Source organism: Pundamilia nyererei, unplaced genomic scaffold, assembly GCF_000239375.1.
Source record: "Pundamilia nyererei isolate P.nyererei 1_Seehausen unplaced genomic scaffold, PunNye1.0 scaffold00057, whole genome shotgun sequence".
Taxonomy (NCBI): domain Eukaryota; kingdom Metazoa; phylum Chordata; class Actinopteri; order Cichliformes; family Cichlidae; genus Pundamilia; species Pundamilia nyererei.
The window spans coordinates 2,483,511-2,488,754 of NW_005187458.1; the positions used below are offsets into that span (position 1 = coordinate 2,483,511).

At 43.1% G+C, this 5,244-nt stretch overlaps 1 pseudogene; it reads left to right on the forward strand.

The window, feature by feature from the left end:
• LOC102192708 (polypyrimidine tract-binding protein 1-like) overlaps nt 1-5,244 on the forward strand; it is a 27,554-nt pseudogene that overhangs the window by 13,074 nt on the left and 9,236 nt on the right.

A 5,244-nucleotide genomic window follows, 5' to 3' on the forward strand; every position in this document is an offset into this window, starting at 1 on the left:
ATTATTTTCTGCAAGTACCGCTGCTTCGCCTCTGGACGCAATCGGTCTCTATACAGTCCATTCTCTTTTGAGCTGCTTTTAAGCATCTTTCTTGTAGTCGTCGTTCCAACACAGTGTGTTTGTTTTGATTCGTAGACCCCGAAAATGGCGCCGCACTCCCACAATGCATTGCGGTGTGACGTCAACTCCAAAGTCCTATTACCGTGAATGATATGATATGGTCCAGCCCTACCCAGGTGCCAAGCTTGGCAATAAAATCTTAAACTCAATACTAAAACGTACAGGAAGTCAGTGAAGGGACGACAGGACCGGGGTAATTTGTTCATGCATTTAAACACCTGTTAAGGGCCGAGCTGCTGCATTTTGGAGTAACTGCAAGTGGTGAAAAGATCACTGTTAATACCAAAGTATAGGGAGTTGCAGTAGTCCAGGCAGCAAGTGATAATGGCATGAAAGCATTGTGTGCTGGAAAGGGCAACGATTGAGCTTAGCATGTCTTTTATTGTGTGTTAGAAAGTGTTTAGGCATAGTTAATGGTGCTGTATGATTGTGTGTGACTGGGTGAATATGACCTACAGCAGAAAGGTGCGTTTATCATTCATCTTGTTTTGCTTTCTAAGACTAAGACATGGCCGCTATAGACTGTTTCTTTATTGACATCTAGTGGCAGCAGCATTACTGTGTGCCCCTCAATTCTGCTTATTTTCTACAAGTTGTGTAGTTTTCTTCCCTTTTGCCTTTTGCTGTAAATGTTGTACCCACTGTGACCTGGGAAAAAACAAACAAACAATCAAACTGTTAATCGATGAATCAGTTACACGGCAGGGGGACTAAACGACTTTTGGATCAGACTCTGAGCCTGTCAGCAGAGCTTAATGTCACGGTGTACAGTTGGTGCAAAGGATAAAGAAGTAGCTGTCTGATCACATTGTTTAAACCTAAAACACGAAGTCAGTGGAAGTGCAGTCCAGAACCTGCCCCGGGCTGGATGATGTCAGGTACAGCTCAGGGTTCTGCAGAGGAAAGCAGGTTTTTAACAAACCTGGATGTGGACTTCACTGAGACAGCTTGGGTCACATGTTAGCAAATAGTTTTACATCCTGTGTATGTTCGTTTGTATTTAGGCAGTTTTACAAAGGGGAAACAAATATGTCATTACTTTCTATAATATGCTGTAGCCATCTGCCAAATATGATGACTATTATTTTATGATATATTTGTAATATTTTTATGTATTTTTCATTTATTTTATTATTTTTTTATTGCAACTGTTGTAACAAAAGTATTTTCCACCACCATCATCATCATAAAGGAGATATAAATGAAGATATAAGTAAAGATATAAATGAAGCCCTGGTACCAGGACTCTCAGAAGATTTAGGTTTTTGCACATGAATGCACTGATAATGATTTATCCCAAAAGTCGGTGCATGGCTGTTTTGCAGAGCAGGTAGACGGAAGAGGAAGTGCATAAATTAAATGCAGCAGCTGGGGTCTGTGTGCTCTTGTGCTAACCAGCTGTTGTCCAGAAAGGCTTGGATTACATCTAAGCGATGCACCACTTAGTTTAACTTGAGATGTATGAAAATCCCAACAGTTGTAAACATACTGCGTGTTTGTATCACATTTTTTAGTTTGATGGCGAGATGTCTTTATAATTAAAGCCGTTAGACCTCACTTGTGTGGAACTGCAGTTTAATCACAGAACTGTTCTAAAGTTTTGCTAATGAAGAGCAAAAACAGGATCTCATGCAGGCGAGGGCTTTTCACATGTTTGGGACAGATTCATTCACTGCTCTTCATGAAATCTTCTCTCGTCTGTCCCCGTCAAAAATGCAAAGGCATCGCTTCTTGTTTGGTATCCTAATTCTGTCCTGTCATGTATAAATGAGGTGCATACTGACTGAGGAGAAGAGGTCAAACTGAAGTGCTTCTGTTGTTTCAGAGAGGATCTGACGAACTTTGCTCCAGCGTCTCCAACAGCCCTTATATCATGAGCACCACAGGTCAGAACCCACTCTGCACACGCGAAGGTGTTTGTGTCAATGCACAACTTTTAATGGACAATATTAGCTTATTGAGTTTTGAGTTATACGTTTTTCCAGACATGGGATGAAGTAAGGGGTTCATAGTGTAAGATGACTTAAGATTCCTGACTATAAATGACACAAAACTCTAGAGTCCAGGAGTGAAAATATGTATTTAAAATGATCAGAAAAATAATTATTATTCAGATTTTCAGACAGACTATCTGCACTCTGAAAGAACAGATTGAAATATCCATTAATCTCATATAAATACTTTTTTTTTTTTATATATAAATGTAAAAAATATTGGACAGAAATGGTTTCATGCTGGTTTACGGATGATAAAGACAGAATCAGCAGTGTTAACACAATAAGTTTGAAACACCACAAACTGATGGGAGTGTTCAGCACCAGGACTCCTGTCTCTGCTTTGATTCATTTAATAAAAAACGGTTTCCTCTCCTCTGTAGCCAATGGCAACGACAGCAAAAAGTTCAAAGGTGACATAAGAGGTCCCAGCGTGCCATCCAGGGTCATCCACATCCGTAAGCTTCCCAGCGACATCACAGAGGCGGAGGTGATCAGCCTCGGAGTGCCTTTTGGAGACGTCACCAACCTGCTGATGCTCAAAGCCAAGAACCAGGTACACACTACAGCGTCCTGTGAGAGTGTATTTCTTTTCCATCCACAGTTCACAGGATCCAGATAACATAACTTAGTTTGGTCGCGTCTCAAATTGAGATGTGTGTTGTTGTTGTTTTTTTTTTTTTTAAACATGTACAAAGAGACACTGATCAATACTAAGGCTCTCAGGTCTACAGATCTGTGTGTTGAGGAACTGCATCGTGAGCAGAACTTACATGTTCTGTGTCTCTTGTCTCTTCTTAGGCCTTTTTAGAGATGAACTCGGAGGAAGCAGCTCAGAACCTGGTGGGTTATTACTCCACCATGGTGCCGATCATCAGGCACCATCCAGTCTATGTACAGTTTTCCAACCACAAGGAGCTCAAGACTGACAACTCCCCAAACCAGGAGGTAACACATACTACTGTTAGCGCCTTAACAGCTCCGTCCCTCTGCTAGCACCTTGTTAACCCCCCCCCCCTTCCTCTCGTCTCTTTCAGAGGGCTCAGGCGGCTCTTCGGGCTCTGAGTTCATCTCACGTGGACACGGCAGCGGTGGCTCCGAGCACAGTACTGAGGGTGGTGGTGGAGAACCTCATCTATCCCGTTACCCTGGATGCTCTGTGCCAGGTATCTGTAGTGCACCACAGCAGTGTGCGTGCATGTATGTAGATCACTGCTTTGATCAAAGTCATGACAGATGGAGAATAACTGTGAACCGACTGTTCTAAAGTTCATCTATAATAAAACGGCAGTTAAACACGCACCTTTTCTGTGCTTAGCTCTACCTGTTTTACTCCAGCATCAGGTGTTTGCACTAATGACATGCTGTCAATTCCGCTAAGAAGTAGTTAAGTAACAAATTACTTTAGCAGGAAAAGAGAAGATAACCCGAGCAACACTCGGCACAAAACAGAGCAGCAACACAAACAAACCAGATGCAGCATAAAATGATGACCTGCAGTACAGGTTGGTTAGCAAGAGGCTTGCAGATGTGCAGCAACTCTTGGCAGGCTAAAACAACATAAATGAGATTTAGCAGTTTGGTGTGCAGACGGTATGGTGATCAGCTGATCTGTGGGGAAGAGCTGAGCGTGCGGTTGTCCTGCCTGTTGGACTTGGTTTATTTGGTGACTAAACTAAGCTGCTGTTTGGTCCTCAGATCTTCTCAAAGTTTGGCACCGTGCTGAGGATCATCATCTTCACAAAGAACAATCAGTTCCAGGCTCTGCTGCAGTATCCGGACGGCGCGTCAGCCCAGGGGGCCAAACTGGTGAGCATGATGGTTCCCAGTGCTTTTGTCGCTTCTACTAAATGGTAGAAGTAACGAGTGTTACTGCTGCGCTGTTTCAGTCTCTGGACGGTCAAAACATCTATAATGGCTGCTGTACTCTGAGGATCAGCTTCTCCAAACTCACCAGTCTCAACGTCAAATACAACAACGAGAAGAGCCGAGACTTCACCAGACCAGACCTTCCCACTGGAGACGGCCAGCCCACCATGGAGCATACGGCCATGGCAGCCTTTAGTAAGATCCCACCATACTGATGTAACATCACTACAGCTGTGCTCAGCTGAGGCAGAAGAGAAAAAAAAAAGTACTACACCAGTGGAACTGAGGGACAGATTTAGTATGGAAGTTGTTCTCTGACACACACAGAGACACTGCAGACATGACATGTGAGTCAAAAGGGCATCAGAATGCTCTCAGTGCTCGTTTCAGTCAGTGAAATGAGCAGAAACTCAAAAGAAGATCAATTACCAAACTGAATCCTGCAATACTACTCTAGATGGCAAGAATAAAAATACTGAGTTGAAATTATCATTCAAGTTGTCTGTAATAACCTAAACTGATTTAAAGTCCAGTAAATCAATTCAATTCAGTTTTATTTAGAGACACTGCACAAATGGGGGAAAAAGCAGTCCTACATATTTGTTTAATATGTGCATTGAAGGACACATCCTGGTTAAAAATTGTATGATTGATTTGTGGTGGAATCTCGCTACTTTGCTGAGTTAAAATCCAGCCGGTGTTTCTTGTCTGCAGCTCCAGGCATCATCTCTGCTGCACCGTATGCTGGAGCCACTCACGCTTTCCCACCAGCCTTCACCCTGCAGCCTGCTGGTGAGTGTCAGTGCTAAGAGAGGATGTCTGTTAGATGACACACTCTTTGAAAAGTGATCACCTTGTTTTTTGAGAATGACCTTTGCAACTGCAGACAGACCCAGCAGCTGAGTTATTGTGATGAAGCCTTTAGAGGGTTTTCAGTTGCTTATCCTTAATGAACGCGTAGACTCCTCCCTATCAGTGTGGAAATAATGGTTAGGTTTAGGATCACTGTGCATGGGAAACCTGTTGCATTCCCTCCTTCCTCTGCACCTGAGGAAGTTGGGTCTCATGATTTAATTCAGGGATGCAAATATTTTCCACATCAGTTCATCTGCAATTATCATTTGTTCTCCACATACCAGAAGTGTTGAAGCCTTAGTGTATGACTGTGTGTTGTGTGACGCATCTCTGGCAGTTTGCAGACTTTTGTTTACTTGTCTCAACTCTCCCAGTGTCCTCCCCCTATCCAGGCCTTGCGGTCCCC